This window comes from Pleurodeles waltl, chromosome 3_1, assembly GCF_031143425.1.
Source record: "Pleurodeles waltl isolate 20211129_DDA chromosome 3_1, aPleWal1.hap1.20221129, whole genome shotgun sequence".
In the NCBI taxonomy this organism is placed as follows: domain Eukaryota; kingdom Metazoa; phylum Chordata; class Amphibia; order Caudata; family Salamandridae; genus Pleurodeles; species Pleurodeles waltl.
In genome coordinates this window covers 333416066-333443808 of record NC_090440.1, presented here as the reverse complement: position 1 = coordinate 333443808, position 27743 = coordinate 333416066, and positions in this window count along the sequence as shown.

The following is a 27743-nucleotide window of genomic DNA, read 5'->3' as shown; positions in this document are numbered from 1 at the left end:
CAAATGGTGACCTTTGTTAAACAGCCGTCTACCAAGTTCCCACACAATTTTTTGGCTAACTCCAAAAGTGGCCAGACAACCAGGAGGGTCAATACTGGAATCCCTACCAGTGTAGACCCGGAAATTATACACATATCCTGTACTGCTTTCTGACAGCATATACAATTTAATCCCATAATGTGCCCTCTTACTAGGAATGTATTGCTTAAAAACTAAACACCCCTTGAAAAAGACCAAAGACTCGTCCACACTTATCTCTTTGCCTGGAACATAGACCTCTGAAAACCGATCTACAAAATGATCAAGGACAGGCCTAATCTTTAAAAGACAGTCACAATCAGGGTGATCTAGTGGCAAGGCTAAAGCATTGTCTACAAAATGCAGCATACGAAGAAGAAGCAAATACCGATTGCATGTCATAGTTGCAGGAAATATAGCCGTTGCCATCAAGGGACTAGTAGACCAATACGAAGCCAGTGACGGCTTCCTGATCAACCCCATCAAAAAAGACAAACCTAAAAACTTTTTCATCTCTTCCAGATATGTGGGAACCCACTGAGTAGCTCTAGACTAAGACTTAAGTCTGGCAGCGTTGTCCCGCAAATATTGCTCTGCATACACATTAGTCTGCTCCACAACCTCTTCCAAAAATACATCTTCCATAAACAAGTGAAAGAAATGGACAGGCAAAAAGTTTTCCGTATTACCTCTACACCCTGGGAGACCAGTAAATGCAGGTAACTGTGGCTGCTCCATGTTTGGGGCAATCCAGGTGTCAGGTCTTCTAATGGGAAACCCTTCAGCCCCAGGCTGCTGCACTCTTGGCACATCAATGTCCTCCTCTACAACAGGCCCTTCATCTGCACTGAGAGTAGCTTCCTCATCAGAAGAATACTCTCGGACCGAAAACTCACTTCCAGAATCTCCCACTTCCTCCTCTGCCTCAGATGCAGAGTCAGTCTCATAATCATGGTCTGAATACGAATCAAAGAGCATGCGAACAACTTGCTGAGTGGTCACTCAGCAGCTAGCCATGATCCTCACTAACAACAAATGGATTGCCAACAACAACTGGCACTAAAATAAGTAGTTTTATCACAAAGAGGTATGTACTAAAAAAACTATACCACTCACTTGCCTGAAAAAGCTATTCACCAAGCAACTACTCTGCACAGACACAGCAATCACCAATGATATCCCACTAAAAAGAAAAAAGACAAAATTAGACATATGACAACACAAATATCATTGTGCTCAAATCTAAGGACAATTTCACACACAATACTGCATTTAGTACACCACCTACAAACATGTCATTCATGCATGTCAACAATACTCCTTTGGAGTAAATTGCTTTCACTTACCTAAAACATGCAACTATGCAAACCTCAGGACAACTACTGCCAAAACCACAAGGATCCACAGCAAAGGAAGCAAAAGCGTTGAACTAGAAGAAAAAGAAGAAATAAATTGTTATAATCACAAATACAAATACTTCACCAGTTGACAAACACCCCACCACCAAGAACTTAGAAATTGTCCCCGGTACCTAAGTGGATCCTGCCCCCCTCAGTGGCAGATGGGCGTAAAATAAATTGGCCAATCTGCCCCCAAGGGGGGCAGAAATGGGCAACACCTCTGTGCCCCCTTTAGGGGGCGACCCTACCCAAGGGGGGCACACCCAGCACAAAACAAAAGAAAGGGAACAAAAAAAGAAATCCCTGGCGTATTGGTGGTTTCTGCCCTCCTTGGGGGCAGATGGGCCTACAAAAATAGGCCCATCTGCCCCCAAAGGGGGCAGACATGGCCAACACAAACTTTCCCCACTTTGGGGGGGGCGACCGTTGCCCAAGGGGTGCCCCCAAACACATACCACACACACACCACACAATCCCTGGTGCCTAGTGTGCTTCGACCCACCCCCCCTGGGGGCCAGATCGTCCAAAAACATGGCTGGTCTGCCATCGGGGGGCTGAAACAGAAAAAAAAATGCTCCCCCAGGGGAGCAACCTTTGCCCAAGGGGTTGCCCCCAAAATAAACAATAAAAACAAAATCCCTGGTATCTAGTGGATTTCGCCCCCCCGGGGGCAGATCGGCCAAAAAATCGGCGATCTGCCCCCGGGGGGGATCGGGGATGGAAGGGGAAGGGCTTCCCCTTCCATCCCCGCCTTGGGGGGCTGGGTGGGGTGCACAGGGGGGGCGCGCTAGAGGTGACCTCGTCCAAGGCACACGGGAACTGTAGCCTTGGACGATGTCACCTCGTCCAAGGCACAGAACAGGTTAAATAAAACATATTGAACCTAGTCCTGCTTCTATTTTGCCTTTGTGTGTGTGAGACATATGTGACTGAAAGAAAGTGGTAAGATTTGTTGCACCACAATTCCCCTGAGACACCTAGATGTCAGACGAAGGGCTGCCACAAATTTCCTTTACTCATGGTTACTGTCGAGGTGCTGCTAGCTGGCCAGAAGTGTTAGGCCAACAGCTGTCAAACGGTGCAGGAAGAGATTCAGTCCCCCACGCTTTTTGGTGATGCCACCCAAATCCAGCAGTCCCATTGTTATAACAGAAGTCTCTATGAGAGTATGAAGCTCACATGTCCCCTTAGTTTTTGTAAGTTACGACAAACATTAGATGTCATTTAACTTCAGTGTCAGGTTACATGTGTAATGCATATGTATATATTGTAGACCCATTATGTTAAAATACACATACATGCATTATCCAGCCATAAAAACAGAAACACATCTAATTTTGGTGTAAGTGTTCAGTAAAGTGATGAATGCTTACAAAAAAATTAACATGTCCATACCAAATGTACAACACTAATGTATGCATTCCAAAGATATCTAAAAAAAAAAACCTGTTCTTGTCACTGTCTCAAATACGAGCAAGTGCATGGCTGTCAAAAAATTGGGGTTTTGGTTGGCAGTCAGGTTACACCCTGTCCAATTAAGGACCCTCACTCTAGTCAGGGCAAAGGAGAAACACAGCCAGTTAACCCCCTGCTAACCCCCTCAGTAGCTTGGCATGAGCAAGAAGGCTTAACCCAGAGACAATGTGTAAGGTATTTGTACCAACACACACAGTAATACAGTGAAAGACTGCAAAATGGACACCACACTGGTTTAGAAGAATAGTATATATTTATCTAAGTAGAACAAGACCAAATATGTAAAAATACACAATTAAAAATATGACTCTAGCAATTAAAAACACCAAAATAGTGCCTAGAAGCACCAATGCCGCAATTTGATGTTAAGCGTTTTTGTGATGGAGTCGTTTCCCACAATGTGATGCCACTAGTGCCATTTACTGAGTCATACGAACCCCCAGGTACTGTACCTTAGCAAAAGTGTGGAAAACAGACCAGTGCACAGAGTCAGGGAGCGAGGCATCTCTGGATCCGTGGTGCACCAAATCTGTTGCTGCAAGGCAAAGGAGCGGAGGCGTCACAAAGAGGTGTTGGGTCCTTGCTGTAGAACAGTGAAGGAGAGATGGTGTTAGTTAAAAGGAGTATGTCCCAGGGCACATCCGACAAAGTTGAAGTCCGGGGAAGTTATGACGTTGCGCGCGACCTCAAGGGGTCGAGGTCACATCACAGGGTCAAAGGCACTGTGATGGAGTCGGGTGTCACAAACGTCGATGCTACAACACTCTGATCTTGTGAGTTCTTGGGACATCAGCAGCGACAGTGATGCGGGCCTACTATGTTAGTGGGGTCGTCGCACGTCTGTGAGGTCCACGGCTTCAGGTGCAGGAGGCACCACAGGTTCTGTGCAGCAGCATCCTTGTGAAGTCGCACGGCGTCGACCAGCTTTGTTTCACAGGATTTTACCAGAAATTCACTCTCGTGGTCCCAGGAACTGGAATGGCACTGTCCGACAAGCTACAATTCACAGCATGCAGACTCAGAGACTGGTTGGTGAAGCTTTTACTGTCCTTAAAGCTTCAAAAACAGGAGGCAAGCTCAGTCCAAGCCCTGGGAGATTCTTCTTAAGCAGGAATATACCACAAAGTCCATTCTTTGTCTCATTTCACAGGCAGAAACAGCAACTGCAGGATAAACCAACAAAGCACAGTCATAAGCAGGGGCAGCACTTCTCCTCAGCTCTTCAACTCTTCTCCTTGGCAGAGGTTCTTCTTGGTTCCAGAAGCAAATCTTGAAGAAATCTAAAGTCTGGGGTTTTGGGTCCAATACTTATACCTCTATCTACCTTTGAAATTGCAAATCTTCAAAGAGAAGTCTCTGTTGTTTACAGGATCCTACCTTGCCCAGGCCCCAGACAAACACCAGGGGGTTGTAGACTGCATTGTGTTAGGGTAGGCACAGCCCGTTCAGGTGTAAGTGACTTCTTCTGCCTCCATCCTAGCCCATATGGCTCATCAGGATATGTAGGCTCCCTTTGTGTCACTGACTAGAGGAAATTTACAAACAGCCCAACTGTCAGTCTGACCCAGACAGGGAATCCAGAAACAGTCAGAGTCGCAGAATGGTTAAATCAAGAAAATGCCTACTTTCTAAAAGTAGCATTTTCAATCTAACAATCTAAAAATCAACTTCACTAAAAGATGCATTTTCAAATTGTGAGTTCAGAGACCCCAAACTCCTTTTTTCTATCTTCTCCCAAAGGGAAACTATGTTTATATGTTATTTAAATGCAGCCCCCATGTTAACCTTTGGGAGAGATAGGCCTTGCAACAGTGAAAACCGAATTTGACAGTATTTCACTGTTAGGATATGTAAAACACATAAGTATATGTCCCATCTTTAACATACACTGTACTCTGCCCATGGGGCTAGCTAGGGCCTACCTTAAGGGTGGCTTACATGTATAGAAGGTGAGGTTTGAGCCTGGCAAGTGGGTGCACTTGCCAGGTTCAATTGGCAGGTTAAAACTGCAGACACTACAGTGGCAGGTATGAGCCATGTTTACAGGGCTACTCATGTTGGTGGCACTGTCAGTTATGCAGGCTCACGGTAGCATTATTTACAGGTCCTGGGCACATTTAATGTACTTTAATAGGGACCTACTAGTAAATCAATTTTGCCAAAAACAGCAAACACAGAGTCAAGCACACTGCAACAACCTGGGAAGCAGAAGTAAAAGGTTAGGGGGGACAATGCAAAGGATGCAAGTTCTAACAATGGCACACATTAGCAGAAATAAAATCATTAGCAAACAATTAGAAAATTATGCCAAGACAAAGGTATTGTCAAAGAAACAATTTTTTTTATGAAAATGAGATGTATCTCAAAAATAAATTTCATAAGAAATGTAACAATAAAGGGTCAAAGGCCAAATGTCCCAAGCATAGGTTGCATGTCCAGAACTTGCCTCCTACTCACACTGCCAAAATCAACCTCCTCCAGAAGGGGAATCCATTAGGCAGATACCAGGCACCTCAATGATCTTTCTTGAGGGGGTCCTGTGGTTTGGGGAGGAGGTTTTGGGTGGCGTGGGTTGGGTTGGGATGTGAAAGGGGTGGGTTGGGGGTGTGAAAGGGGTGGCAAGATGTTTGGGAAGAGTGGGTTTACATTTGGAAGGGGTGGTTTGGGTTGTTAAAGAGGTAGGTTGGGGTATGGAATGGGTGGCAAGACATTTGGGAGGGCTAGTTTGGGATGTGGAAGGTGTTTGGGCCAGGGCATATAGAAGGTTCTTCCATGGAAAAATGGGTAGGGTGGTTGGCAAGGAGTTTGGATTGGGAAGTAGAAGGAGTAGTACTACCTGATGTGAATGTGTCAGTTGACTGTGCTGGTGCCTATGAGTCTCATGTATGTGATGTATTTGTTGGTTTGTGTTCTTTCTGTGTGTCTGTTCTTTGGGTGAGTGTGACCATTTGTGTACACTTTGTGTAAAGTGCAATGTATGTTTGTGTGTGGATGGGCATGCTATGAAGGTGTGTGTGGTTGTGGTGCATGTGTGCGTGGTGGTGGATGTGGTTGTGTCATGGAGGGTGTGGTGTCTGCAGGTATGGTGGTGGTGGATGTGGATGTTTGTGTTGTGGTGGTTGGGGTATCTGCAGGTTTGGTGGTGGCGGGTGTGGATAGTTTTGGCATGGTGGGTGTGGTATCTGCAGACGTGGTGGTGGTGTGTGAGTCTTTGTTTCTTTCTGTGAAATGGAGTGAGTGTGATTTGGATAGAGGTGGGAAGAGGGATTAGGGATGGGGAAGAGGTGGGAGTTTGGGCATGAGGTTTGGATGTATGGGAGGCTGTGGTCACTGAGGACACCAGATCCTAGAATGGCCTCTGCAGGCCAGGCATGTTTCTGTGAATGTCATCCAGGTAAGCTAGCATCTGTGTGACCTGCCCACTAAGACCCTAGATTGTATTCGGTAGTGCAGTCTGGCTTACAGAGATAGTCCACAATGGGTCAATAGCCTACTCATTGAGTACAGCCTGGGAAACAGGGTGGGGGAAGGTACCTGCAGCAATGGTGACCCCACCCCGTTTAGGGAGGCACCTATGGCCAACTGGGGAGGAAGCAAGATTGAGGGTTTAGATGGAAAAGTGGGTGGTAGACAACAATGTAGGTGGAATTGTCACAATAAGGTCTGCCACCATTAGAGACTAGTCTTCTGTGGAGGTCTCCGAAGATGATGTAGAGTCACTGGTGGCCTCCTTGTAAATCCCCTCACCCTCTGTGGCACAGGGTCCCTTGATGTCAGTGGTGTCTATACTGGAACCACAGTGCCCAGCTTCTTCCCCAATGACGTGGCCACTGTCCCATTCACTCTGCCAGGAGAATGCAGAAAACACAAATAAAGAGTGTATTTGTATTAATAGAATTGAAAATTACCTTTACTTACAAAACTTTTTTCAAGTCTACATATTAAACCAGCTTCAAGGCTCTCAAACCTGTCTTCTTTATCATCAGTATCTCATGGATATAGGGAAGAATTCCACAAACCATTTGCTCACAGTCTAGAAATTCCCTGTGATAGCTCCCATATCATGTATACCTCATACCTCTTATCTACTTATATTTCTCCGCATGACACATGACTTTGACAGCATGAGTAAATACATAGGCCTGGGTGCATTCCTAATCAACTTCAGTACTGAGCAAAAACGTGTCGACATTTCCAAAAGAGTCATGTGTTGGGCCTGATATTAACATATCAAGATGGGATACTCCAACATCCATGCGATGTAACCTTCCATCACTTTTCTCACCATCATTGATTTCTTATCTGGACATAAATAAGGACACTTAGTTGTCATTTGGGGTATGTGTAACTCTGTCACCAATGTAGACACATTTATGGCTGTTTCAGTGAACACAGTTTGACATAAAAATTGGTTGACAAAGACATTTTGAAGGACTACGCCTTCATGGCAATCTGCTACTGTCTACATGAACTGACATGAATCTTGCTGTTGAAACATATTTTTAATTTATTTTAGACAAGGAATGATGCCATTGTACACATGTTTCCAGTTCTGATGGATCACAAGATCATGATCATATTGTCATTATACCAACTTACCAATGTAAAGTCTGAAACATCAACTGTATCATAAGTGCTTACTTTACCTTGACAGCAATATTAGGGCCTAAATAAGCTACTCACATTTATGATGGAGCATCACACCTGACCCAGTCCTCAAATGCAGCATTTGGTACAAATGTCCCTCATAACATGGAGAAAAATGCAGGTAGACCTTTTTTGCATGCAGCCATGTGTCTTCTCCAAACCGTATTTGGCTTGGAAGGAGGAATCTAGTGACAACCTTTAGCACAAAACAATACACCAACGTTAGCTTCAGACTCCGTCTGAAAAACATACATCTCCAGAAATCTTCATCTGCTTAGATGCGTGTCAACCGTCATGTTGATGCCAAACAACATTGCTGTACATTAAAAAGGTAAAACATGAAGAAGAGCTACAGACAATAACTTACCCCATTGATGCTGCTGTTGGGCAATCAACTGCCCAGCGAGATCCGGGTAGACCAGCACAAGATCGCAGGCCATTAGGAGGGTCAGGGTGCGGTTCACATGCTTGCCTCACTGGAAGGCCTGCCCAAGTTGGACTTTGGCTGACTTTCTGGTCCAGCTTCAGAGGTCCTCTCACCTCTTCATATAATGCAGATCAGACTGCTTATAGACCCCCAGGGTCCACAACTCCTCGGCTCTGGCCTTTTATATGTCCCACCTTTAATGGGTGTTGACCTGTATGGTTGAGAAAAAATAACAACAAAAGATGTCTGAGTGATTTTGTTTTGTCAGTACTGGTGTGGCACAATTTTGCTGCAAGTCAGTACAGATTATTTTCAAAAATGTACAATTTCCGAGGAAATACTAATTTGCATTGATCTGTTGAGTACCCTCAACACTTTCTGTCTCCTCATGTTACCAATCCAGGCCACACACATCATCTTGGCCAGGGCTAGAAACCTTTGCTGCAGTGAGAGCCAGTCCTGATTAGTCCAAATCATTGTGAGCTACTGAAGGCCAAACAACCTGTATATTATTTGCACATAACCCATGCACACGTACAAATGTATGCCTAATCTTGTACTAGCCAGATGCTATGGTTTACACTACATACAGTGACTAAGGGCAGTATGAAAGTGCTGCCATATGTCAGTGACAACATGGTATTCAGTCATGTCTGAATAATTGTGTATAGTAATGGGACTCACTTGTATGGATGATTGAGAGCCTGTGTAATTTAGACTTGCAGCAAAGGAAATAACTTTCCCCATATGTGGCACCATGACATGTTTGAAACATACAGATACTCTTTTTTCAAGTTATGGGGTGTAATTGCACTTGATAGAACAGCATCAGACAACTCCACAACGTTGAAGATTCTTCTTGTGATTTAAATTTCACTCATTTTGACATGAGCTGCATGTTTTCACTTATACTATTGGTAGAGTGTCTACTGCCCACGGGAAGTAAGGGGCCAGCAGTTTATTTAATGACATTTGGAATTATGAGTTACATGAACTGAAAATTTAAGTTATTCTTTCAGGTGACTTTTCATTTCAATGCACAAACATTTCTAACATTGTAAAACAAAATGATGTACCCAGCTAAATCATTAAGTTCACTACATTCTAATAATAACATTTCACTCTTGAATAAAAAAGTGACAAATTAGTCTGTATACAAAGGAGGAACAAGTTACTTTGCCAAACATTTCCCACTTCAACCTGTACCTTCTTCCTGTGGGTTCCCATCATCTGGCTGTACAGTGACAGGACCTTGCGCATGAGGAGCCCTAAGTCCTCAGGGGGGAAAGCAGGGGCCCTGTCACCTGCTTTGCCCAGCACCCTGGCTACCACACATCGTTAACAGCAGCACAATTCAATGAGTGTTGTTGGCTGCAGTGTTAGGAGGCAAGTGAGCTCTTTTCCAGACACTACCTGCACGTACAGAGCTTACATGCACCGTGGTAGAGATGGACACAGTCACTGGCATTCATTCATAGCCACAACACACATTAGTCAATGGCAGTGTCCATTGTGAAGTGTTTTGTCTCCTATGAGGTCAAATTCCACTGAAGGCTGTCGGATAAGCAATGCCCGGAAGGCAAGGTAAGCCACACCCCCCATTTTAGGACCTGAATCTGAGTATTTTGAAATTGTTTGTGCGTCACCAGCACTCAAAATGGTGACTACTTTGTATACCAATCTCAGATACATACAAAACTGTTTTTGACAAAGTATGACAATAAAATAGTGAACTTTCCCTTTGTCTGAAAGTGATAGTGCCGCTGTGCATGTTATTCTTTCATTGATGGTAATTGCCAAAAAACAAATCAACAAAAAAAAATACAGACAATTCATTTCAAATGTACTATGTATACATAATTTGTAAAAAATGTCAGACATAAACAAATTTCGATTCGCAGTAGCAAAGATGCTAGAAAAGTATGGCAATACATATGATACCATAAGATTGCGAATTTAACCTAGACATGAGATGTATATTCATTTTGAAAGTCTAGTGCAACTATTGTAATTGATAGTTTGTTTTCCTTACATGCAGACATATGAACCAAGGGATGGGTCAAAGTAGGCGTCCTCAAGCCTTTCGACCATTTTCAGAACTTGCCACCATGGAGGAAAGGTATATTATCAAAAGGTTTAAATTAAGTAAGCAAAGTGTATTGGATTTGTGTCAGCAGCTGGAGCCTGATCTCATGCCTCACAATAGGAACACAACATCAATACCACCAATAGTGAAATTCAGGCAGTACTTCATTGTGTGGCCACTGGCTCTTTTCAGTACACTGTGGCAGTATCTGGAGGCACGTCAAAGCCAACTTTAGTTGCGTGCTATAGGAAGTCCTTGCTTTAATGATGAGACACATCAACAGCTTCATCCAGTTTCTAAGAGCTCACGATTTGGCCAATGTGAAGGAAGATATTTATGATTTGGGTGACCTACCAAATGTGGTTGGAGAAACTAATGGCATACATATTGCTTTGGTGCCACCACTGCAATTGGAAAAACTACCATTCCATCAAAGTGCAAGTTGTCTGCATACCAGGTTTATTATCTCAGATGTGTGTGTCTGCTTTCCTGGGTCAACACATCATTCTTTTGTACTACATAACAGTACCACATCCCTGCAAATGTCATAACGTGGACCTGAGAGGGCCAGGCTTGTTGGTAAGTACAATATTACTTGATGATCATTTGCTTTAACCCTAGTTTAGGATAGTATAATGGTCTGATATCATTTTAATTTTTCAATGTGTTGCTTCCATGTAGGAGACTCAGGTTCACTGACCATGGTTGTTTGCACCACTTGCTGGAATCCAACAATGCAGGGGGAAGTCCGATTCAGTGAGGCCTTTGGAAAAACACAGATGCCCGTGGAGTGTGCTTTTTGGCTCATGTGCCAAATCACACTTGCCTGCTGCACGCTCCACAGCATTGTCCTCCAACCAAACATCTCAATCATTACAGAGGATGGAGGCCATGAAGAGTCACCAGGTGAGGATGTCGAAAGGCCCAATAAAGATGACATTGGTGAAGAGGAAGAGATTGGCGTGTGTCAGGATGTCATTGGCCACTTCTTCACCTGAATATAAGTGTACACTTACATACTGAGGCATCCAATGTCAGATCAACTTGTGACATACTGAACATATTAGTCTGTGTTGGTAATTTGGTAGGAATGGTCAGTTCAGGAAAGTCTAAGGCAAAGATGTTTGTAGTTTCCCTACATTGACTACTGTGCTTGTTGAAATAGATTACGTTTGCTTGTGCTAAGTATATGGGTCTTCCTAATTTATCATTTGAGTCACATTTGATATGTGACATCATTATTTTCCCTTGTGATTCTTTTTTTTTCACCTGTTATTCTTCACTATGTCATCTTTATTTGGACATTTCCAAGTTGTGACAATTGCAGTGATATATGCTATTGGAAAGTAGTGAGGGAACATGGGTCGATTGTGGCTCAGACACACACTTTGGATGGACAGATCTTGTACAGAGACAACTTTCATTGTAATTGAATTGAAGTTCTTGAGATTGTATTAGACTTTTTTTTCTGCTGGATGTTGCCACCAAGGCAATATATGCTGCTTAATGCACTCCATCCACATGTGTATGTCATGTATATGTCGAGCCGTGGCATACTGGTCTCCCTTCACATTGGCTAGATCATTAATTTGTGTTCAGTGTAGGAAGCTGTTGATGGTTGTGCCTTTGCAAAAGATACTTCCACAGTGTCCTGAAATTATCATTTGTTCTAAATTTTTGCTACCGCCATGATGTAGACTATTGGTGTTATTGATGTATGAATCCTATTGTGAGGGCAGGATGTCTGGCTCCAGCTGAGGTCATGAATCAATAATAGTTTGCCTATTGCTTTTAAGAAATATTCTCTTTCTCCCATTGAGTGCAATACATTTGAAACCAGAATAAAAAGAACAAGAATAAAAAACTACAATCCACCATGGTGGATGAACCTATGGACTATATGTATAAAAAAAAAGTGGCTGATGCACCACTTTGTCTACTACTCCTTAGTCAGCAATATGCAGATTGTATTTTATTGGAAACCTTTAAATACACAAACTATATTTTATGCAAGCAAGAACATCAATCCAGTGAAGTAACAAGGAGGTGATAACATACTGGATCAACACATGCATATGAAATTGTAATACATACCATGAAATAGTGAATGGCAACTCCATAAAGCATTGAGATTTGGCAAATGTAGAAAGAACGCCAAAATGCTCTATTGTTTTGAAAAGACAAAAGGAAGGCATCATGGTAGTTGTTGTCATTTGTAAAATCTATTGTCAATACTTGTGAACAAGTGAGTAATACATACCTAAATAAATTAATACAGGTAAAATAAACACACAGTTATGATATGCACACACGTATGTGTATAATGTGAGTAGGTTAAGTTACCACTTTCAAGCGCTATAGCTTCAAGTGCATATAAATGGTGTTTCAAACCTGCTTTTGAAGTACAACAACCTGCATTGAGATACAGCAAAGGTCTAAACAAATACATGGGGGATTCATGGAGAACAACACACAATCTGACAATACATATTGTTCATTGTTAAGTGATAGAAACAACCATTATGCTACTGATTAGGATACCACAAGGTATTTTGGAAAGTGACATTTCAATATATTTGTTTTGATTGGTGTCCAGAATCATTCTGAACAGCTACGTTAAGGGCAAAGACTCCATTTGTGATTAGTGAGATATACAAGGTGCAACTTAGTCTCCACTCCACCAGGGCTTCCTGTTAAATCTACAGGTTGTAGGATATGCAAGACCTTCTCCTCCCAGTGAAAGGATTGGGATGGTGATCTAGGAGAACTACCAACAATCCTCTAGGCCTCCAGGTGATACTTGGAGACGAGGTAACAGATTATCCCCCAGGTCATTCCACCTCTTCCTACTTTCCTCCTGTGTACATAGATTGTTAGATACCATATTCACTCTGTTGACTATTCTGTCCCACATTTGCCTTTTGTGAGAAACAGTATGTAGGAGGCTGGCCTGTATCTACAAGGGGGGGGGTTATTAACGAGTAAAAGGCGCTCCTACCCTCATAATATTAACTCTGTTAAATGATCTTATAGTACACGGTGCCAAATACTGGGGTTACACCCTCCAGTATCCCCAACAAAGTAACAAAACGTTACCCAAAACTTCGCATGAGGTATTCGCACACGTGAACAGATTAAATTATGTATAATCTAATTTAATCTGTTCACGTGTGCGAATACCTCATAGGAGGCTGGCCTGGTTTGTAGTGGGTACCTTGGGTACTTACACCTTACACCAGGTTCACTTATCCCTTATTAGTGAAATGTAGTAGTGTCCTAGCAGCTTAGGCTGATGGCGGTAGCTATAGCAGAGCAGCTTAGGCTGAACTAGGAAACATACAAAGCTCCTGCAATACCACTTATAGTTACACAGTACATGTACACAAATAAAGACAATACTCAGTGTTACCAAAAATAAAGGTCTTTTATCTGGGTGACACAAGGCCAAAAATATCTTAGAGGCAATACCCCTTACAGAGGTAAGTATTATACACAATATATATACTAGAGACCAAAATAAGGTAAGTAATTAGACGTAGGATAGTGCAAACAATAGGAAATGCCATAGAATGTAATGGGAGAAAATAGGTCTAGGGGCAACACAAACCATATGTTAAGAAAGTGGAATGCGAATCACAAATTCCACCCTAGACAAGTGTAGTGTGTACAGAATCACTAGGAGAATAAGAATATAGCAAAGTTAAGTAAAATACCCTGCCCCAGAGCCCAGAAAAGCAGTAGTAAAGTACTGCAAGTTTCCTTAGGACACACTACTAGTCGTGATTAGAGTTTTTGCAAGAACCAAGCAAGACTGCAAACAACAAATGCTGGATTCCTAGACCTGGAGACTTGCAAAGGAAGGAGATCAAGTCCAGAAGTCGAAAGACATTCCAGGAAGGACAGAAGCCCCTGCCAACCCAGAAGAGGGTGTAAAAGAAGACTCCCCGGTTGGACGAAGACTGCAGCAATGCATGCAAGGAAGATGTCAGCGGCTTCCTACATGATGCACTGGATGTCCCACAGAGAGAAGTTGGATGCAAGTGATTTTTGGTGCTGGATTCCTCCAACAAGCCTTGGTTCCGGCAAAGTCGCATTTTGCATCAAGTTGGTGCTATCTGGACCCAGGAGGGAACTGGAGGCCTCAACTCTGTGTGAGGAGGAAAATGGGGCTCTCAGAACTTTAGAGAGACCTCAGAACACCAGATAGCACCCACAGGAGTCCCAGGACATGGGGCCAAAGGAGGTACCAAATGCGGATTGATTCAGAACTACAAAGGAGGTCAATTCAGCGAGTTGAGCATTACAGGATAAAGTGCTGGGGACCTGGGCCAGGCTGTTTTGCAAATAGTGCACAGAGGCCTCAGGAGGTGAAGTAGATGTGGTGCACAGGGGTACTGTCGTTCTGGGGGAAGGCAAGGTCTTACCTCCTCCAAATTGGGACAGCAGGACCTCAGGACAGTCTGTGTTGATGGGGTCCACCATCTGTGTTCCAAGAAGCACGCTCGTTGCCAGGAGAGGAGTCCAAGAGAACCGGTCATCGACTTAGAAGATGCCTGCTTGAGCAGTTGAGGGACTCTGTCACTCCACAGGAGATTTAATTTGTCCTTCTGGTTCAGGGTGAAGACAGGGAGTCCTCAGAACATGCACACTGTGTAAACTGTTGCAGTTGCTGGCTGGAGCTGAAGTTGCAGAAGAAAAGTAGCCCTTCTGGATACTTTGTTTCTGTTGCAAAGGTTCCTGGAGCAGTCTGTGGTTGATCTGAGGTCAGAGGATGAAGTAGTAGTTGCAGAGGATTCCTGCCGGAAACATGCAAGTAGAATCTGAAGAGAACCCACAGGAGAGACCCTAAATAGCCCTGAGAGGAGGATTGGCTACCCTATCAGGTATGGACCTATCAGGAGGGGTCTCTGACGTCACCTGTTGGCACTGGCCACTCAGAGGCCTCCAGAGTGTCCCCACACCTTGCAAAGCAAGATGGCTGAAGTCTGGGACCCACTGGAGGAGCTCTGGGCTCCACCCCTGGGGTGGTAATGGATAGGGGAGTAGTCACTCTCCTTTCCTTTTTCCAGTTTTGCGATAGAGCAGGGACAAGGGGTCCATGAGCCGGTGTAGACTGTCTTATGCAAGGTGGGCACCATCTTTTCCCTTCAAAACATTTCCAGAGATCGGGGGAGGCTAACCCTCCCCTGTCTGTAACACCCTGCTCCCAAAGGAAAAGCTTTGTTCTGTCTTTCTGGGACTGAGCTGCTCAGACCCCAGGAGGGCAGAACCCTGTCTGTAAGGTGGCAGCAGCTGTAGCTGCATTGCAAGCCTCAGAGTGCTGGTTTGGCAGCACTGGGGTCCATGGTGGAGCCCCTAGGATGCATGGAATTGGCTCCCCAATACCAGTTTTGGACTGGGGGGACAATTTAATGATCTTAGACTTCTTACATGGCCATATTCGGGGTTACCATTGTAAAGCTACAGAAAGGTATTGACCTATATGTAGTGCACACGTGTAATGGCTTCCCCGCACTCACAAAGTTCTGGGAATTATCCCTGAACTATGTGGGGGCACCTTTGCTAGTACAAAGGTGCCCTCACACTTAGTAACTTTGCACTTAGCCTTCATTAAATGATGGTTAGACATATAGGTGACTTATAAGTTACTTAAGTGCAGTGAAAATGGCTGTGAGTGGCAGACCTGTGAAAGGGTTTGTCTGAGCTCCTTATGGGTGACAAAAGAAATGCTGTAGCCCATAATGATCTCCTGGAACCCCAATGCCCTGGGTCCCTAGGTACCATATACTAGGGACTTGTAAAGAGGGCCCAGTGTGCCAATTGAAATTGGTAAATGAAGTCACTAGCCTATAGTGACAAATTTAAAAGCATGGAGAACATAAGCACTGAGGTTCTGATTAGCAGAGCCTCAGTGACAAAGTTAAGCACTATACACACTCACACATTAGGCCATAAACTGTGAGCACTGGGGTCATGACCAGCAGGATCCCAGTGAGACAGGCAAAACATTCTGACATACCGGTATACCGGTAACAATGGGGGTAATATCCCAAGAAAAATGGTACTTTTCCACACAGCCCCCCCAACAAATGAGGAACAATAAGATTAACCTTGCCCATATGAGTCTTCATTGTCTAATTGGAAATATATGGAGAGTCCATCTGCATTGGAGTGGGTATTCCCAGGTTAATGTTCCACTGTAAAGTCCATACCCTGTAGGGAAATGGACCACCTCAACAGTTTAGGGTTTTCACCTTTCATTTGCTTAAGCCACAATAGAGGTTTGTGGTCTGTTTGAACAATGAAGTGAGTCCCAAACAAGTAGGGTCTCAGCTTCTTCCAGGCCCAGACCACAGCAAAGGCCTACCTCTCTATGGCAGACTAACACTTTTCTCTAGGGGTCAACCTCCTGCTGATAAAAGCAACAGGTTGATCCTGGCCCTCTGAGTTAAGTTGTGATAGTAGCCCAACCCTAATTCAGAAGCATCTGTTTGGATAATTAATTGTTTGGAGTAGTTTGGGCTCTACCAGACAGGTGCAGAGAAATGTGTCTGCTTAAGCTCCTCAAAAGCTTTCTGACAGCTAGCTGTCCACAATACCTTTTTAGGCATCTTCTTACTGGTGAGGTCATTAAGAGGGGCAACAATGGAGCCATAGTTCTTATTGAACCTCCTGTAATGCTCAGTGAGGCCTAAAAAGGCTCTGACCTGGGTCTGTGTAGTAGGGGTAGCCAAGTCCATCATGGTCTGAATCTTACCCTGTAGTGGTTCAATCTGTTCTCCACCTCCCAGGTGGCCCAGATAAACCACTTTCCCCTGCCCTATCTGGCACTTTGAAGCTTTGATAGTAAGGCCTGCCTCTTGCAGAGCCTCCAAAACTTTCCAGAGGTGGACCAGGTGGTCATCGTAGGTGGAGCTAAATACAGCAATATCATCTAAGTATGCTGCACAGAAAGCTTCCAAACCTTGGAGGACGCTATTCACCAGCCTCTGAAAAGTGGCAGGTGCCTTTTTCAAACCAAAGGGCATATCAGTGAATTGATAATGCCCCCCTATGGTTGAAAATGCAGTTTTTGGTTTAGCGTCTTCTGCCAATTTGATCTGCCAATACCCTGCAGTCAATTCAAAGGTGCATAGATACTTGGCAGATGCCAGTGTATCTATTAGCTCATCTGCCCTAGGTATAGGGTGAGCATCAGTTTTGGTTACAGTATTGAGACCCCTATTGTCCACACAAAACTGCATTTCTCTTTTTCCATCTTTGCTATGCAGTTTGGGGACCAGCACCACTGGGATGGCCCAGGGGCTATCAGAAATCTCAATAACTCCTAGATCCAACATTTTCTGAACCTCTGTTTTAATGCAATCGCTAACATGGTCAGGCTGCCTGTAAATTTTACTTTTGACAGGTAAACTGTCTCCTGTGTCAATTGTATGTTCACACCAAGTCGTTGTACCATGTATGAGAGAGAAGAGGTCAGAAAACTGTCCTAGGAGATTTTTGCAGTCCTCATTCTTCTCAGCAGTGTGGCAGTCTGCAAGAACCACTCCTTCCACTAAGCCATCCGCTTCAGTGGTGGAGAAGAGGTCATGGAGAGGGTCACTCTCTTCCTCCTGCCCCTCATCTGTGGCCATGAGCAGGGTTAAGTCAGCCCTGTCATAGTAAGGTTTCAGGCGGTTGACATGAAGCACCCTAGGGGGGCTTCTGGCAGTGCACAATTCTACCAGATAGTTGACCTCACCTTTCTTTTTCACAAAGAGATGGGGTCCACTCCATTTGTCCTGGAGTGCTGTTGGGGCTACAGGCTCTAATACCCACACCTTCTGTCCTCAGTGGGACTCTGTAAGGACAGCCTTCTGGTCATGCCATTGCTTTTGGAGTTCTTGGCTGGCCTGAAGGTTTTTAGTGGCCTTTTTCATGTACTAGATCTTAGGCCAAGCACATAGTCAACAATGTCTTGCTTTGGAGGTTTTAAAGGTTGTTCCCAACCCTACTTAACAAGAGCAAGGAGACCCCTAACAGGGTGACCAAATAGGAGTTTAAAGGGGCTGTACCCCACTCCTTTTTGGGGTACCTCCCTGTAGGCGAAAAGGAGGCATGGCAAGAGGACATCCCATCTCCTTCTGAGTTTTTCAGAGAGTCCCATGATCATGCTTTTGAGAGTTTTAATAAACCTCTCAACCAATCCATTTGTTTGTGGATGATAAGGGGAGTTGAACTTGTAGGTAACACCACACTCCTTAAAACATTGCCTTGAGGTATGCAGACATGAGGTTACTACCTCTGTCTGATACAACTTCCTCAGGGAAACCCACCCTGGAAAAGATTCCCAAGAAGGCTTTTGCCACTGCAGGTGCCGTAGTGGTCCTGAAGGGGATAGCTTATGGATACCTTGTGGCATGGTCTACCACCACAAGGATGAATCTATTGCCAGAAGCTGGTGAAGGGTCAAGGGGCCAACAATATCAACCCCTACCCTTTCAAAGGGCACCCAACCACTGGCAGTGGATTTTACGGGGCGCTTTGGGGTGCCACTAGTATTGCAACTGGCTTGGCAGGTGACACAGGAGCAACAAAACTCCTTTGTGTCTTCTGACATATGGGACCAGTGAAAATGTGGAACACATTTGTTCCATGTTTTACTCTGGCCTAAATGACCAGCCAAGGGAAAGTCATGAGCTAGAGTTCGGAGGAATTCCCTGTACTGAAGGAGGATGACCAGTCTCCTGGTGGCAACAGGTTTAGGGTCCCCTGCTTCAGTACAGAGGAGATTATTCTCCCAGGAAACTCTCTAGTGTGGGATAGGTCTGCTGTGCCACACCCAGTTCCTCCCTGGCAGGCCACCTGCACCCAAAAGCTCAGTTGTATCAACTTCCAGCTCCTCTGGTGTAGGTTCTGCACAGGGAGAGGATTCCTCATCCTCAAAAAGGGAATCATCTGGAGAGGGAGGGATAGTGGACAAGGGTTTGCTCTTCCTACCCTTAGTTTTTGGGAGCACTTGGTCCATTGTTCCAGGATCCAAGTTTCCCTTTCCTCTTTGCTTCTTGGTCTGAGCCCTAGTAAGAGCAAAGATATGCCCAGGAATGCCCAGCATTGCTGCATGGGCCTCCAACTCCACCTCAGCCCAAGCTGAAGTCTCCAAATCATTGCCCAGCAGACATTCTATAGGTATGTCAGTGGCTACACAACTTTCTTTGGACCAGTAACACCCCCCCAGTTGAGAAGTTGAGATGCAAAACAGCCATGGGGTGGCTAACAGTGTTGCTATGGGAATACATCACTTGGTACTAATGACCAAGTAGGTGCTGCTCAGGGGCAACCAGTTCTCCAGCACCATTGTGACACTGGCACCTGTGTCCATATAAGCCTCAACCTGAACACCTTTAATCAGGGGTAGTTGCTTGTACTTATCCATACTAAGGGGACAAGCAACTCATGTGGTGAGGTCAATGCCACCATCAGAGACTAACAAAGCCTCAGTGATCTCCCTAACTAGACCAACCCCCAACTACATTACCAATGGTAAGCCAAGCTACACCCTTTGATTGGCTATTAGTAGCGCTCTTCCCACGCCACTGCTATTACTAGGGGCATTAGTGGTTGCAGTAGGGGTTGTGGTGGTGGGAGATTTGGTGTTTCCTTTTGGACAATAAGGATCAGTTGCCCAATGACCTTTGACTTTACACTGATAACACCATGGCTTTTTCTGACTGTGAGAACAGGATTTGGACCCACCATCCCCAGAGGATTTTTGTGGGTCTGATGAAGACTCAGAAGATTTGTTTATCTTTGTCCCCACCCTTGTCATGTGACTTACCATCCTTCTTCTTGCTGACCTTGTCACCCCCTGTATGAACTTTTCTGTTCACCCTTGTTCTGACCCATTTGTCTGCGAGCCCTCATACTTAGGGCCATATGTACTAAAGCATTTTTCGATAGACACAGAATGGGTAAAATCCTTTGGTACATCTGGCCCTTAGTAACTTTGCATCTAGCCTTCATTAAATGAAGGTTAGACATATAGGTGACTTATACGTTACTTAAGTTCAGTGAAAATGGCTGTGAAATAATGTGTGCACTATTTCAAACAGGCTGCAGTGGCAGTCCTGGGAAAGGGTTTGTCTGAGCTCCTTATGGGTGGCAAAAGAAATGCTGCAGCCCATAAGGATCTCCTGAACCCCAATGCCCTGGGTACCTAGGTACCATAAACTAGGGAATTATAAGGGAGGTCCAGTGTGCTAATTTAAATTAATAAATGAAGTCACTACCCTATAGTGACAAATTTAAAAGCAGAGAGCGCATAAGCACTGAGGTTCTGATTAGTAGAGCCTCTGTGACACTTTTAAGTACTATACAGACACACACATTAGGCCATAAACTATGAGCACTGGGGTCCTGACCAGCAGGATCCCAGTGGGACAGGCAAAGCATACTGACATACAGGTAAAAATGGGGGTAACATGCCAAGAAAGATGGTACTTTCCTACACAGTAGTATTTTGTATTTGTGCTCCAAACAGTTGTGGTTCTGTGAGAAACTACCTTTTTTGACATGGTAGCCCTGCCACTTTTTGCCTGGAAAATGTGGTTTCAAACTGTAAGTGCTTGTGCCCCTGCTAAACAGGTTCCCAGGACAGATCTCTTTACTTAAAACTGTACTATGCTTGGCACTTCAGTCACCCTTGTATGTCCCTTGTAAATAGTACCCCTGGTACCTAGGGCATGGGTTCTGAAGAGGACCCCCCCTAGAACTGCAGCACCAAGTGTGCCACTCTAAGATACCCCATACCAGACTCAAGCAGACTGCAATTTCAATTGCATGACAAGGTATATTTATAAGTTGCAAACTCTACATGACACTAACCAAGAGTGCTATGTCTAGTAACACTCCATGCAATATAGATTTGTCACCCCCCTGGCAGGCTTCTAGCCCCAAGACAGGATACACTATACTGCATGTGAGGGCATATGTGTGCAATGGCAAATATGCTCCTACTGTGTCTTTGCAAATGCTTAAGACATAGTACATGTACAGGGAAGCCACAGTGAATACATGTGCTGGACACTGGTCATTATGAGTTCCACAGCTACATGATAGTCTCTCTGAACACTGAGCTGTTTGGTATCAAACAAATCAGAATAATAAACCCACACTGATGCCAGTGTTGGATTTGTTTGTTAAGTGTACCTAGAGGGTACATTAAAGGTGCTCCCTGCAAAATCGAATAGCCCTGGCAGTGTTGCTAACTGGTCCTAGCCAGCCTGCCACCATCAGACAGAAGTCTGGACTATCAGGGTGGGAGCCTCTGCTTTGAGGATCCAGAACATTGAGGTTTCCTGGGTATAGCCATTACACCTCCTCCCCAGGAAGGCCCCTTGAACCAGAGGTCATTTTCAAAGGATTTACCACCATTATTCCCCCACTTTGAGTGGGAAAACTGGCAGGAAAACTTAGCCAGAATAAGATAGCCAGAATAGCAGGAATGGCCACCCTCAGTCTGCACCACCCCTCAGGTGTGGCAGGCGAGGTTATCACTCCATTTCATTTTCATCCATCTTGAATGGTAGGAAAATAGCCAATCAGGATTAGGCATGTGACCCCTTCCAGCAGGAAGTGGTCACTAATTGGGTGCACCCACCCTAAAGTAGGTGGCCCATTAGCCACTATCAGGTACTCTCCCTAACACCCACTAAATTCAGTATTTAGTGGGCATCCTTACACCTACAGACACGTTTTGATGGTCACAAAAAGACCAGGAACAAAGAAGACCAAAGGCATGAGAACAGTAGTCTTGCTCCAAGAAGAAAAAGGTGCCAAACATTGCTTGCTACTTTTAGGGCTTGACAATCGCTGCTGAGTACCTCCATCCTTCTGCAAATTGCCAAGAACCTCCCTCAGAGTGAAAGTATCACTCTCCTGAAACCGTTAAGCAATTCAGCGAAGTCCACTTCACTGACCAGCAGCTGACCAACAAGCAGGGCACAGCAGCCTGACAAAAATCCACATGACAAACCTGAAGGACAAAGACTACCAATGTACCAAACTTAGTGGTACTTTAACTTACAGGGCCTGAGACGCACCTTTGCCCTGGGTACTGCAACCCCCAACTTCAGATACACAGAAGCAAAGCCCACTCCAGACGCTCAAAAACACAGAAGCAACCACCAGTCAACGAACTTCAGAAAACCTGAGGACTACCCTCCAGAGTGGCCCTGCTGACCTGCAGTATACACTCCAAGTGGCCTGTGCCTGGCTCCACAGCCTCCCTGATGCTCGACTCTTGGCTAACCTATCTGCACCCCACCTGGCCTCTCTGGCCCCTGCGTTGTTAATCCAGCTGTGCTCCAGTGTTCCCTAGTCTATTGTGACCGCTACTCTCCAAGGGGGCCATCGGGCTTATCTTTAAGTCCATCTGTGCAGTTTGTTTCCAAGTGGTCCCCTTCTCTGCTTTGCCCCAGCTCCAAGAGTTTCAGCCGCTGCTCCACTTGAACCAGGACCACCCGATCTTCTCTGGCTGGACTACAGGACATCTCCACAACCTCAACCTAAAAATAGAAGGTGACACTTGTGAGAGCATTGCCTGCTTTTACATGCCATTTTAAAACTATCCATTCATTCCTTTGGTGCGTAATTAGGCACAACAAGCATATATTTTCTAAATTTTGAAAAATCACAACAAAATAAGTATTTACTATGTATTGATGATCTTGGTATTTTTGTAAATTGGTCTTAAGTTATTCTTCCAAGTGCGTATCCACATTTATTGACACTGTGAGTACAACAAATGCTTAGCACATCTCCAAGATAAGCCAAGCTGCTCACCCACACTGCCACAAAAAATATAGCATTAGGTGGTCTGCTTTTTACCTATGGATATCAAAGTGGGGTTGCTTGGACTCTTTGCACTGTGCACGCCATTTTCATACACTACATAGAGATCCAGCCTCCTACAGGTTCTACTCTAGTAATTTCATAATCCGTGACTGTCAATTCTCCTTTTAAAAAATGTGGGGTTCTCCTCCCTCCCATAGTGATAAAAAATATATACTAGTTTCTCTAAAAAAATGAAAGAATGAAATGGTGAAAAATACAGAGGAAGAATTCAAAAAATAAAATAACCTGGATGTTCAGTGGCAAGCAGTGGAATGGCAAAGAATCATTGTCGGAACTGGAGTGTCTTTTTCATAGTGTGTTTAGCAGATGTTCACAATTGTCTAATATATATCAGGTGTGGACTGCTAACATCCCTCCAATAGAGATACAGCCATAGTCAATGGTGCACGGGTACCACAACTGACTCCCACCATCATGGGGCCCCCACTGGTACACCACCAGCTCAACTGTGTTATCTAATTGTGGTTGGCACAATGCTGCCTTCCTGACGGCGACAGAGTGCTACTCTCCAGCATTGGAGTCCACCGCATCGGCTGTAGGATCCAGCTAGCGTGACAGGGAACACTCTGTCGACACAGACGGCAGTTGAACATCAATAGATCTAAATACAGCAATCAGAACACTGTCAGCTTGGTGGAATACTTGGGGCCACCCCTGTGGTGGATTTACAGTAAAACTGCCAAGATCTAAACCAGGCCCCTAGTTTTCATAGGAACAGTGTTTTTGTTTTGCAAATAACTTGGCGCTGTTTAACAAATCTTCACTAAAGTTTCAAAACTAGCCCAAACCGTTGCACCTAATTTTGCAGAAAGGTAGCATTTGGTCTGGAAAGGGCTCTTTTTGTGATTTGGTGTAAACCTTTTCAATAGCTTTTGAGATATTAAAGGAAAAATAAATATAGATATCTAGGGACTTGTACCCTCAGTGGATCCATCAACCGTTGGATTAGCGTGCAAAAGCAAGGTCCTGAGTCACAGGCTGCAACCTGAGAGAAAAGTTGCCTCTGTCATTTTATTCATCAGGGAAACAGTCCTAAAGGCTGAAAAATAGCCTGCAAATTAGATGACGCAGTCAAGACAGATGTTCACTGACCCCATATTTCTGTAGCAGAAGTTGCAAAAATAGGTATGATGGGCAAGCAATTGCCTAAAAATGTTTTGATTTTTTCCCCGGATCCACTGCGGGCTTGGCACAGTTCCCTGTGTAAATCTGATGGATCAGTGGATTTCGCCGTGATTTAAAAAAATATTTCTACTCACTCACCCGCTCACACACCCACATAGACACCAACACACACACTCACAAACGGACACAGTCACACATCCACTAACACACCCACACACCTATTCACAGACCCATACAGACAAGCAAACACACACCCACTCACAGACCCATTGAGACACTGTCATATCCACTCACAGACCCTCGCAAACACTCTCAGACTCACTCACAGAATCTTTCAAGCCCACTCACACATCCTTCACAGGTCCACACAGACAATCTCACACCCACTAACAGACCCACATAAACACTCTCACACCCACTCACAGACCCAGAAAAACACTCACACACCCACTCACTGACCACATGGACACTTTCAGATCTACTCACAGGCCTACAGAGGCACACCCACACCTACTCACAGACCCACACAGACACTGACACACCTACTCACAGACCCACACAGACACACACACACCCTTCACAGACTTGTAGACACACATCCACTCACAGACCCACACAAACAGACACTCCCCCACTCACATAACCACACAGACACTCATACATCCACAAAGACACTCACATACAAGCTCAGAAACCCATGGAGACGGTCTCACACCTACTCGCAGACCCACACAGACACTCTCAGACCCACTTACAGACCCACACTAATACTCTCACACCCACTCACACACCCAGACAGACACTCTCACACCCACCCCCACACACAGACAGACATTCTCACACCCACTCTGACAACTCTTGACAGACCCACACAGATATTCCCACTGACTCACAGAACCACTCACAGACCCAGAGAGACACTCACACACTCACCCACAGACATACATGGACACTCTCAGATTGAGGCAGGCCTACAGAGACACTCACACACCCACTCCCAGACCCACACAGATACTCACACACCCCTTTACACACCCATACAGGCACTGACACAACCACTCACAGATCCACACAGACACTTCCTCACTCACATACTCACACACTTGCACACCAACACGCACAACCACACAGACACTCACACACCCACTCACAGATCCATGGAGAAGCTGTCACACCCACTTACAGACCCACACAGACACTCTCACACACCTAGACAAACATTCTTACACTCACTCACACACCTAGACAAACATTCTGACACACACTCTGACACCCTTTGACAGACCCACACATACATTCTCACACCCATTTACAGACCCACACAGACACTCCAACACCCCTTTACACACCCATACAGGCACTGACACAACCACTCACAGATCCACACAGACACTTCCTCACTCACATACTCACACACTTGCACACCAACACGCACAACCACACAGACACTCACACACCCACTCACAGATCCATGGAGAAGCTGTCACACCCACTTACAGACCCACACAGACACTCTCACACACCTAGACAAACATTCTTACACTCACTCACACACCTAGACAAACATTCTGACACACACTCTGACACCCTTTGACAGACCCACACATACATTCTCACACCCATTTACAGACCCACACAGACACTCCAACACCCACTCACAGACCCAGAGAGACACTCACACACCCACTTGGGCACTCTCAGATCCACTCACAGGCCTACGATACACTCAATAGCCACTCACATACCCACACAGACACTCACACACCCACTCACAGACCCATAGAGAAACTGTCACACCAACTCACAGACCCACACAGACACATACAGCCCCACTCACAGACTCACATAGACACTCTCACACCTCCTCATACATCCATACAGTCTCACACCAGCTCACATACCCAGACACTATCACACTCACTCTGACATCCTTGAAAGGCCCACACATACATTCTCACACCCACTCATTTACCCACACACTCTCACACCCACTCACAGTCCCAGTGAGAGACTACCACACCCACTGTAAGACATCCACTGACACTCTCAGACCCACACAAATACTCACACACCCAACCACAGACCCACATAGACAATCACACAGACCTGCACAGACCCATACAGATACTAACATACCCACTCACATACTCAGAGACCTACTGAAACACTCCCACAACCACTCACAGACCCACAGAGACATTCACACCTATTTACACATCCAGAGATATACCCACATACCCAATCACACACCCACATGGATAGTCTCAGTCCTACTAACAGACTTACAGAGACACTCATAGACCCACTCACAGACCCACACAGACACTCTCACACCCACTCACAGATCAAGCAAAACACTCACACACCCACTCATTGACCCCGATAGACACTCACACATCCATTCAAAGACCCACAGAGACACTGACGTACACAGTGACAGACCCACACAAATACTCACACACCCACTCACAAACTCATGGAAACATTCTCACACCCACTAATAGACCCACCCAGACACATGCACATCTACTCTCAGACTGACACAGACACACTCAAGCACCCACTCAGAGACCCATAGAGACAGTTACACTCCCACTCACAGATTGAAAAAGACTTACGCTCACTCACTCACAGACCCATTAAAACCCAAACACTTAGACACCCATTGATAAAGCCAGAGAGACAGTGACACACCCACTCACAGACCAGAAGAGACACACACACCTACTCACAGACTCACAGAGACACTGAAATACCCAGTGACAGACTCACATAGTCACATACTCACTCAGAAATCCACATAAACCTTTTCACACACACTCAGGCTTAATCAGAGAGTCATTCACACACTCAGAGGCATACACATTCACTGACACATCTGCTGCTACAGTGAAAACCACTCAGATCTAATGATACTGTAGTGTTACTGGTGTGAAGTGAATGAGTGATTTTGGTTTGTGAGTCTGTAAATGTGATTTTTTTAATTGTTTAAATGCAATGGGAAAACTGTGTTTAACAATAGGATTGCTTCTGAAAAAGAACGTTTGTGTTTATAATGTGTATGCGGTATCTTCACACAAAACAGGATGCAGTCTTTCAAGTTCAGGAGGAACACCCTTTTGCCTTCCTCTGTCAAGTAAACTCCAACAGTGCATAGCAGCAGAATTTCAGATCCACCTGAAAATCCCTACCACATGTGGTTTCTTTGGAAGAGTTTTATAAAGGGTTAACCGCACAGACCGTTCAGAAGTGATATAAGTTAAATATGAAAGAAAGGATGTGATAAAACAAATTATGCTGATGTGGCGCAAGGAGGTGCTAGGAGCTCTTAATCTGCCCCTCAATGTGTTCTGAAAGTAGATTTAGATGATTTATTACAGTAAATAAATGAATAATACAGTTGTCGACCCAGTCAAAACACAAGCTGGTACTTATACACCATGCTTTACTTTCACAGAAGCAACTATCACCATCATACTAGTTTAGGTAGAGAGTATGTGACACAATGTAGTAAAATAGATTTCCACACCCCCATCCAGACATTGTGTGATTCAGTCTTAGAGCTATAGAATCCAAAAATAACTCTGTCACAAATAGATGTAGACAACCATACAGCCAGGTATAGAACTAGTTACTGACTAATTTACCTACTGATATACCTATTTACAAA